General features: G+C 39.1%; 1 long non-coding RNA gene across 1 annotated transcript; it reads right to left on the bottom strand.

The window, feature by feature from the left end:
* Window positions 1-2,138: 2,138 nt before the first annotated feature.
* Window positions 2,139-10,958, bottom strand: LOC118157310. The gene is made up of 3 exons (XR_004746604.1): window positions 10,792-10,958; window positions 7,704-7,800; window positions 2,139-4,886 (listed from the first exon to the last, which is right to left on the bottom strand). It is a non-coding gene; the product is annotated as an uncharacterized LOC118157310 (long non-coding RNA).
* Window positions 10,959-10,964: the final 6 nt, after the last annotated feature.

The following is a 10,964-nucleotide window of genomic DNA, read 5'->3' as shown; positions in this document are numbered from 1 at the left end:
TTTTTGTTTGTTTTTGCTAGTACCCTTTAAAACATGTATGTATGTTTATACATGTTTTGGAAGGACAGCATTAAAACTACTAATGGTGTTTTAAAAATCAAATGGATTAGCAGACCTCCTTTTTCTCTGTGAAAGGTCTGATATGATCCTTTTTTGGTTTTCTGTGATGCTTTGTTCTTGTGTACTTTCTTGATTTTTATTTTTTTCTTCACCTTGAGGAAACTAACAAATTCTTCCAAGAAATTTAACTTACAATGCAGATAGCTGGGGAAGACAATTATTTTTGCTTGTTGTCTTGAAATGGACTACAAGTTCATTATTACTCAAATTCATGGTTGAATAACATGTGTTGCACATCTAACCACTACTCTGCTATAATGCTCTTCTTATTCGTTGTTTCTCAGAAGAAAAGTATAATCTGAACACTTTTTTTCTTCTATCTAGATCTCAGGTTTGGTATCTGTTCAAGATGTATGTGTGCCCTCCGTTATTTGTGTATTGCAATGTGCTTTGTTTGAGCTCTTCAGTCTGTCATTCATTTAGATTTTTGTTGTAGCCACTGATTTAACTTGAAATCTATCCCTCTACATGCAAGACAATTTTGCCATTTTCCTTCAGAAGCCAGACAATTTATAGATGAGCTCAGACCAAATAAATCAGGGAAGATATATTTATAGGTCTAATATACCATATATATTAATATATATTTTTAATCACTATCATACTGTCACCCTGTAGAAATAATTAGCTTCAAGCATGGCATACACATCTGCTATCTGAGCAGATACTGTTGCTGCTGTTCAGGCTAGGATGCTTCAGATCAGTGTTTATAGGAGTCACTACATTCTCCTTGTGTCTGTTAGTGATGAGGTGAGCCTGCTGCATTTGCCTGCACTAATTCACCTGAATGACTGTGTAACTATAATTATCTTCAGACTGAGTAATTTCTTCACAAGAGAACATTTACAGTAATTCTGAACGAAGAAATATAGATGCACACTTGCATTAACTTTAGTGCTTGGTGAAAGAAAAAGGCATTGACTCATCTTCTTCTCTACAGCTTCTCTTCTCCTAGCATAAAACCTCTGGAAACATTCACGCTTGTGTGCATGTTTTTTTTTTGTTTGTTTGTTTTGTTTTTGGTTTGTTTTTGTGGCAGTGTGTTCCATCTCAGACAGTGGTCTCTGTATTGGGTTGATTTAGGTTTCTTTCTCTTCATTTGTGAACTCTAGTGTTTTGACTCCCAAAGATACTGACCCTCACACAATTCTATGTCAAGTTACCAGGAGATGCAGGAGTTGAATTCTAATTTGTCTACAATTTTGATGGTGAGCATTCAACTCTGGACCTCTTTTGAAAGGTTAGCAGTAATCTTTGTCTTCCTGTAGCATCATAACTGAACCTCAATGCCATTAGGCACCTGTTTCCAAAATTGTTTTATTTATTTAAGATCGTGGAATGTTGTGAGTGTGATAAAATAATATCAAATTGCAGTCCATATCTGAAGAAATATTGTTTGGTAAAGGTACATTTCATTTAGATGTTTTTGCCTGTATACGGTGTGCTTTATTATTACTATTATTCAATTTTTTTTTTATTTCCCAGAAAACCCTAGTAAGGGATATTCTTGTTTTCAAAGACCATCCTAACAGTGAAGACAGGTAGCAGCTACCAGCCATGTGTATTCCACTAGCACCATATGAAACTATGCACACAGTTTATTACAGGTAGTAGGGCTTATAAGTGAAAAGAAAACAATTTGCCATGTCAAACCTGATGTGTTATAACAATAGGTTTGAAGATCTTAGACATTCAAAAGTTAAATAATTTTAGGTTATTCCCACACTTGGACTCTCCCACATTTAAAAAGCAAATTAAAAACAAGTAATACTTTTAGAAATAGTAGGAATGCATAATAAGAGAATTCTGAAAGCTAAGAATTTTACTTCTGTTTACGCTGAATAGTTCCTTTCTATCTTCAGTTAGGCAAACTTTGAAGTGCATGTATTAATGTATACCATAAAAGTGTAGGATGTACAATGAGTTCAAGAAAAATTTAACCTTGTGTTTTTTTTTTTGTTTGTTTTTTTTTGTTTGTTTTTTTTTTTTTTTTTTTTTTTTTTACTTCAGGTGTTTGATACATTCAGCTTTAGTCATTTTATTAATTCAAGATTCTTTTGCATATAGTGTTTTCCTTATTATGCAGATCTTCACCCCTTGTCTTTCTGCACGAGCTCAAAAGAGTTGAGTAAAACTCACTGGAATCAAAAGTTCAGCTTCAGAAACAGTAATTAATTACAATACATTGTAGATAAATGGAGTTGTACTTTGACATACAGTGAAAGACCAGATATAGAAAATAAGTTATTGAACTGATACCAGAAAATACCATGGACTGTTAACAACATTTTTCAAGACAAAATAAACTGTTTCTAATTAATTCAGTTATTGAATTTGAGAATTTGAAAAACTACTGCTATCTGGTCTGGCTATTCCCCCCCTCCCCCAATCCCCCCAGGTTTCTGAATTATTTGTACCTTTATGTGTACCTTTATGATAGTTCTTATTTACATATGGTTTAATTATTTTAGGGAGAAATATTGATTTTTAGTCCAGTTAAATGAAGTATTTTTACTGTTATTACTAATGATAAAACTTCCCATGATACTACATGCTTTGAAACAAAACCCCTTTTCCAGAAAATTGTTGCAGAAATTGAAAACTTGCAACTAAAACTCTTTCATTGTGCAGATATTGTTGCTATTTTTTTTAACATCTACTTGTATGAACTCTGATACTTTTTTGTTCCAAACTGAAAAGGCAAAATCTATATCAAATGAAATAAACCTGAAAACCTGTAGGAGATTTTCCCTGGAATAAAAGATCCATGTCAGAAGAAATAATAATTTGGCTGAAGGGGTTCTCTTGCTTTTTCTTCTGAATAAGGTCCACTGCTATGGAGACAAAGGTGACACCCTTAGCAAATGCTCACTTTCACTTACCAATACCATCAAGAGGCTAGTAAATAAGTCAACTTTTTTTTTTTTTTTTTTAAGATAAAGCAAATACAGACATATTACTGGATGTCGAATAAAGACAAATGAGTAAGTCTTACAATAAAAACAAGAAATGTACAATAAAGCCTATTTAATAGATTTTGAACTAAGAAGTTATAATTTTCTTAAGTATATTCATATCTACCCATGTTATAAGCACTATAGCTAAAGATATATTGCTTTAAAAGAGTAATCACACAACAATGGTTAAATTCCATAACATTTTAAAAAAGATTATACTGATGAGTAGGCAACTTCCTTCAGAGTCCAGAAGTTCTTCATCCCCTATGTTGCTAACAGTGAAAAAAATCTAACAGTGAAAAGTGAAAAATGCAAGAGAATGTTAAGTAGCTTTTTGGGAGATAATTCTGGTGAATACAGTAAAGGCATTAATTTTATTCAAACAGAAATTACTGTCCAAACCACTTTCTGATAAGTAAAAGTATACTTTTAAGTTGTGAAAAGACTTATTTCCAAATAAAAAATAATACCAAACAAAACACAAAAGAAACTGACGCCTACAGTTTATCATGTTTTGAATTTGGCAGAATTTATGACCAGTCTGAGCTACCCTTCCTGTCAAAATGGACTAAAATTATCTCTGATCACTTTCCTTTTTTGTAGAAATGAAAACCCCAAGTCTGAAGAGTGAAAAGCAAGGGTACTTGGTTAAATGCTTTATTCTGTTCTACTCAGTGGCTGCAATTGTATGGATAGTAATGTCTGAAGTGCAAATACTGTGGATGAAGGTGTAACTTTGAAGGGAATAAAGCTCTCTCTCTAAGGTTTCTGATAGACCGTGCATAACTGCTACAGAAAGGCTTGCTTGCTTGTTTGCTTTTAACCCAAGAGAAGTCTGAAATGGAAAGAATGAGATTTGAGATGTTTGAAGATCTCCTGAGAGTATGCTCAATACTTGAATTTATTGATTAAGAAAAGGCAGGAAGGAATTTGGACAATCAGCTTAACAGTGAGAACTAAAACTGCAAAATAGTAACCATAAATAAGAATGGTACCCTCTTAGAGATTCCTGTACCTAGACAAGGGTATATTTTCAGAGGCTAGTCTGCATTCAGGCTTCTGACACATTTTCTTACAAATGTTGATTCTTTTTGAAAAAATGAACCAACAAACACTAAGATCACTGAAAGTATTTATTTATGACTCTCATATATACTTAATGTTTCAGAAACTGCTTGGAGAGTCCCAGATTTGTGTGGCTGCCCACCTGGGATCATGCTATGCAAAAACACTTGTTATTAGGTGAATGAAAAAATAATGCTCTTACTATAAAGCAGAAAACTTTGGAGAAGCTTGGCTTTAAGGATCTAGTACAGCTTTAAACTGTGCTGATTAATGCTCTGCTGCAAAGAGAACCACACTTAGTACGGTGTTGGTTTTAGTGCTGGCTGGGACTTCCAACCTGGAAAGTAAGGAAGGAAATGGGTATGCGTGGTCTTGTGAATTTTTGTTTCATGTTCACTGCTGAATGAATCAACAAAGTACTGTTAGTAGCTTAAGGAGAAGAGGCTAACCTGTATTATATCAGGCTTGTCTGAAAGTGCTCTGAGAAAAAGCTTAGTGTGCTTTTTTTTTTTTTTTTTTTTTTTTTTTTTCCCTCTGTATGTGTAATTGACTGGGATTTGTTCATCAAAAAGGAATTAAGAGAAATAGCATGTTTGACTTCTGCTCCTTCTGAATTAGAGGCAGGACATGTAGAGAAGGTTGTCCAGGAGTCAAAAACCTTAAGCTGCATCTTCTTACTATATTTCCAGGAAACACTGATAGCTGCTTCTGAAAATTATCTTGGTTTAGGAACACTTACATGGGCTGGAAAGAAAGAAAGATAAAAGGGAATTTGAGTTGACTATTCCTGCGTTCTTTATAAATTTCATTTATCTTATGGACGAGCAGGACTAAAGGGACCTGGACCAAAACTCTAAATGTGGTCAGGGCATAGGATAAGATGCTGGTGTTTTTTCAGAAGCCCTGTATTTTTATTATTATTATTATTTAAAAAAAAACAACAAACAAACAAAAAACCTCCATGATTTTTTTTTTTCAACTTTCTTGAATTAAGCTCTCATCAGACTGTGGAATGAATCATTTTTTTGTGGAGGTGAAAGCAGCACAATTTAGCTGTGGTCTCCATTACCCCAATTTGATGCCAGCAAAGTGGCAGATTACTCTACTTTGGAAGCCTAGCACTGATCTTGAAGATGATGGAAAGGGATACATAGGTGCTAAAACTGCCTAAAGGAATGCTGCAGATTACATGCCCCCTGCAGAAGCAGGTAGAATCTGGAAAAACTAGCCGTCTGTCCCTCAACTTTCTGCTGGACCTGACAGAAAGTTTGTGGGGGATCAACACTGAAGGAAACTTCTGGTGCTAAGAGAGAACTCATGCAGTAAAATTCTGGACCAGCACAAAGGATACAATATAGGAGAAATTTACTTCAGTACCAGTGTTCTAGCTTTGGAAAATTAGTTATCCTTGGTAATTACAAGGATGATCCTGGGGGCTAGAGCACCTCTATGAAGACAAGTTGAGGGAGTTGGGGTGGTTCAGCCTGGAGAAGAGAAGGCTCCAGGGAGACCATACAGTGACTTTCCAGTACCTTAAAGGTGGGAGGAACTCTTTGTCAGGGGGTGGAGTGATAGAATGGGGGAATGGCTTTAAACTATAAGGTGTAGGTTTGGGTTAGATGTTAGGAGGAAACTATTTCCTATGAGGGTGGTGAGGCACTGGAGCAGGTTGCTCAGAGAAGCTGTGGATGCCCCATCCCTGGAAGTGTTCAAGGCCAGGCTGGATGGGGCTTTGAGCAACCTCGTCTGGTAGGAGGTGTCCCTGCCCATGGCAGGGGAGTTGGAACAGGATAATCTTTAAGGTCCCTTCCAACCCAAACTGTTCTATGATTATGTGGTAAGCTGGAAGTACTCTTTTTCACATAGAGTAGGAATTAGGATAGTTGATGATGAGGTGGGGGGAATATACTCCTTCACGAAACAGCTCTGGTGGTCAAAGCAGAGTCTGGGTTCATAGGTGTGTGCACAAAGTCTCAGACTGTGTATCAGTCCTTCTCCACTGTGGACTCACCAGCCTCATAAGGCTCTCAGCTGCCAGTACCAATAAGTGAGATCCTAAGATTAGCCTCAAACCTTAGCTGTATTTTCCCAGTGGCAGTGCAGTGTGCTAATCGCTGAGCCATTGGGATAGCCCTGTAGGGCATTCTTCTAATAGTTTTTCTAGTTCTTCCACTGATGTCCTTATACATCTTTTATGATTTCGATAGTGATGCTACTTTCCCCAGGCACTTCCCTTCTATCTTACTCTCCACTTGCTTTTCTTTTGAATATAGCGGGGAGGGGGCTACCTTAATCTTGCCCTTCACTCGCAGTGCAACCTTTCAGAAAAAAACATTTCCCTCGTCTGCTTTTCCAGCCCCAAGTACATGTCAAGGAATTCTAAAGATGGAAAATATTTGAGCACTTCCTATTTAAGTTTAGATGGTCTTTTTTCCTGACTTCATGTTCTATTTAGAGTTTTTTTCTTATAAACGGATGAACAGACAGTTCTTTTTGATTTAAAATTAAACTCCAAATATTTTCTTCAAACTGCACTCATTGCTTTTACAAAGGAATGAAAACAATGCAGCACGTGACATCATTTGAAGGAGAAAATTGTTATCTTATACAGTTCTAAGAAGAAACTATTTTTTTTTTTTTTAAACTGCAGCTATTTTCTAATGTGCGCTGCTGATAAATAGTAAAAAGAAATTCTTTCCTAACTATATATTTCTCTTGCATTATACATATATTTCTTTGGGAATAACTTAAGCAATATAACTTGAGATATGAGGTAGCTGATATATGTGAGGTATTAATATTAAAAATATTTTCACTATGTGTATGTTATAAAACTATTGGAATATTAGAGGCCAAAAAAGTATAGGTCAGTTATAGAGTTTCCTCATCCCTGCTCTGCCTACATATATATATATATATATATATGTATATATATATATATATATATATATATATATATTTCCCCCCTGTGGGTCCATCTTCCTTTGTTTTCTTCTCCTCTGTTATTTTCACTTCTCATCTTTGATTCACTGTTATGCAAGGTCCTTTCGAGGAGCTTCTTTTGCTTCCCACTAACGATACATATTGGTAGCAGCAACTGAAGCAACAGTCAGTAGACACTTGTAGAGATGGCACGTTGTAAAATAATAAATCGAATATTTAATACTTAGACAGAAGATGTGGACTTTATCTATGCTTAATGGGTGGGGAGGCTGATTACTCATTCATAGCTACGCCACTTGTGAATGATGAGGTCACCCCTATCTCAGGAAGATAAATGCCATATCCTGTTATGACATATTCCTTTTATATAAAATTAGTTCAATTTTCTTACTACTGAGGGATCGGTATAGCTGAAAAAAAAGTCACTTCAAGATAAAGGCATTTTTCTACTGTAATTCATTATATATCCTATTTTCATTTTATTTTATTTCTGTTCTGTTTTGTTCCATCTTATCCTGTTCTACGTATAGTATTTTACTCTCTACCTAAATGATATCTGACTAAAGTGAAGCAAAAATTAGATGATACAATGAAGCTTTGTAGCATTCTCTCTCATACCTGTCACAGGCTCCTTCCAACAGCAGATAATGAAAATTCAAAGTCAAACCGTTTAAGTAAATGGAAATGAATTTCCAGAGAAGAGAGATTTTTTCACCTGTGGAAAAAAAGAACAGTAGTACACTGACAATGCGAATAAAGATATAATATATAATTGTGATAGATAGGTATATGGAAAGCATAAATATTAAATGTTGTTATATTACAGTCATGTGTTTTTAATTTTTATCTTTACTATGCTTTCACCTAAGAGAGGAAGATCTGGAGCATGTTGTATGAAATAGCAGTACTGTATCAGAACACTTCTTCGCTCAATCAATACTAAAGTAACTTGCAGAAGATCTTACAAGAGTATATGGTATTTAAACAAAAAGTATGTCCCCCAGGCACCAGAACATGTCAATAAACTGAGGAAAATGAAAAATAAATTCATTAAAAAATATAGGGCTTGATTCTCATCTCATTCACACTAGCACACGGTAGTGAATTCATTTTAATCCATTGTGGTATGTTGTAGCACTGGTGATACGTGTGGCGAATTGGGCCCAAGCAATTTAATATGGCACAGAGAATAAGCTTGATGATGGGTATTTTCATTGGTGTAAGATGAATCTCAGAAATCCTGTGTTTTGCTATCATGATTTTTTTTTTTTTTTGGGGGGGGGGGAGGGAGGGGGAGATATGAGCAATCAAAATCGACTCTTCTTCAGATATGAAATGTTTTTTATTTGGTATCTTTTCAGAGCTATGAGAAAGAAGGAGCTTTTTCATTCTACAGCCATTCACTAACCTACCTTTTGAATCCTGCTTGTCTTTCAGCATACAGAACTATTTGTCTGTAGTTCCACTGATTCAATGGGGCTACTTGTTGTTATGAAGACTGTCTTTTCAGTTACGTTAACACTTAAATTAAGATACTAATCAATAGTCATAGAAGATCTTGAATAGCAAGAGAGTCTGGTTTTGCTCACATGAATGAAAACCTGTGACTTCTGGAACAAAGCTGAATCAAGTTTGGCTAAAGGCAGGCTCTCTGTCCAGGCTGTCCCTTTGCTACATGAAAATCTGCTCAGAGTTGCCACTGTAGAGAAGAGAGTGACAGTCAATGGATGGGGACTTCGACATGATTACATCCACTCTACTGCCTGGCCATACATTGACAGACAAAACTACTGTAATGGACTGATCATTTGGAAAATGGCTACTGCCCACATTTAAATTCCTTTCAGTGTTATTCCATAGCCAATTAGAGTGGTAGCCCAGCCTATATTCATGCCAGTCTTGTACTATATTGTAAGAAAAAGGAAAGGAGCAGCTCAGAAGTCTTTAATTGTTCCTCCAGCCATTTATTGACCTGCTCTCTAAAGGCCATACATGGGCCGTCATCTGCATGCAAAATTTCTATTGACATCACTGGGAGGGCCACAGGCAGATGGAAGGTACTTTGTAAACCTTACAGTTTAAATATGTTGTAAGAGAAAGGCACAGAATTTGTGGTTATTAAAAAAAAAAAAAAAAAAAAAGAGCTTTATCTAATATAATGCTTTAAATATGGAATTTGAATAACATTTTTCATAGCAAGCAACATCCCCCCTCTTCTCTTCAAGCTACCTAACCTACACGTTTCTGTAAAGTCTTCATATTTAACACTCAAACAATTGATGTCCCTATAGTATAAACAGGATAGATAATGAATATAAGTGGGATAGAAAATTAATCCTACTTGCGAGGAAAGAGAGTCATAATTCACTTAGGCTTCTCAGCTCTTACGTTATGAGGTCTTCAGCTAACTCATGGGATCCATTCCACATCCCACAGATGCTCATTATGAATTCTTTTTATGTGCAACATGTGGGGACTAACCAGTTTCATATCTCCTGGTATTAGCTGCAATCCAAAGCATTTTGTATTAAAACAGAATGCAAACACAGATGCTATTTAATACAAAGGATTTGAATGCAGTCTCTATTTTAACATAAAGTTGGTGTGTCTTAATTTGGTTTGGAACAGGAACGGAAAGAAAAGTCAAGATAAGGGGATCTCGTCAGATTAGGAGCCAAGCTGTGATTGTAAGAGGCACACGCTTGTACGGGAAAAGGGGAGACGACCAGGTGACAGCTTCGATTTACAGAAGCAAAGGTTGCAACGCCTTTGGGGCGGCGGGGCAGCGTGGGACGTACGTTCCCCCCCCAGAGACGCTGCTGCAGCCGCCCGGGCACCGCGCAGGCTCTGCCTCCTGTCCCACGCGGCTCCTGCGGGAGCCGCGGCACCCCCGAAGGCAGGCGGCGGCGCGGCCGCTGCCCGTGCAAGGTGCAGCGGCTGCGGGCTCCCCCGGGCCCCTCGCCCCGCTGGCGGGCAGCCCGCTTCTCCCTCTGCGTCCCCCCGGCCAAGCTTTTAGCTCCGGGTCCGGCCCTCGGGAGCGTCGGGAGGTTCGGTGGGACCCCCCCAGGGGAGGGGGTCCCCGTGTTTCTCTCCCCTTCCTGATGCCCCCCTTTCCCCTGGAAGGGGTCCTCGCCCCGGGCGGCGGGAGGGGGTGAGGTCGCGGGGGCTTCCCAGAAGTGGGAGGACCGGGGGGCGGGGGGGGCGAGCGCTCGGCGGAGGGGGAGAGGAGAAAAGGGGGGGACCACGCTGGGGGGACGGACACAAACGCGGCCCGGGGCGCGGGGGGGGGGGGGGAGGCTGCGGGCAGCCCCCGGCGGCACAAAGGAGCGGGGGCGGCTGGGGACGAGCCGGCGGGCTCGGCGCTGCGAGCACGGGGCGTGAGGGGGGGGGTCCGGAGGGGGGGGGGGGAGGCGGATCTGCCGCGGGGTTTTGCGCAGCCCCCGGCGGTGTAATTGCTGTGTCGGAGCGGCAGCAGGGCTCGGCGCGGGCACGCACAGCGCACACCTTACAACTTTGACTAGCAATAACATTGCTGCACACTAGGAGGGGAGGAGAGTCAGCTCCCTATAATAGGGCACAAACTCTGCCATTGCACAAAAGCGGCGCGTTTCCTCGCTGCTGAAAACCGTCCCTTCATAGAAAGGAAAGAAAGAAAGGAAGAAAAGGGGGCCTGGGGGGGGGGGGGGGCCCAGCAAAAGCAAGTTACCAAGAGCAAGAACTTGTGCTGCAACAATCCTCCGCTCTTCCTCCTCTCCTCAGGACTCTGGGAGCAGGGATATTCCTCCCCCTCCCCCCCCGCGCAGTTGGCGCTAGCCCAGACTGTGGTCAGCCGCCTTTATTATTACTTCATTGAGACAGAGAAATCCTCTAAGACTCGCA

The sequence above is a fragment of the Oxyura jamaicensis genome, assembly GCF_011077185.1.
Source record: "Oxyura jamaicensis isolate SHBP4307 breed ruddy duck chromosome 5 unlocalized genomic scaffold, BPBGC_Ojam_1.0 oxy5_random_OJ70754, whole genome shotgun sequence".
Lineage (NCBI taxonomy): Eukaryota > Metazoa > Chordata > Aves > Anseriformes > Anatidae > Oxyura > Oxyura jamaicensis.
This window is presented reverse-complemented; position numbering and strand designations above follow the sequence as displayed.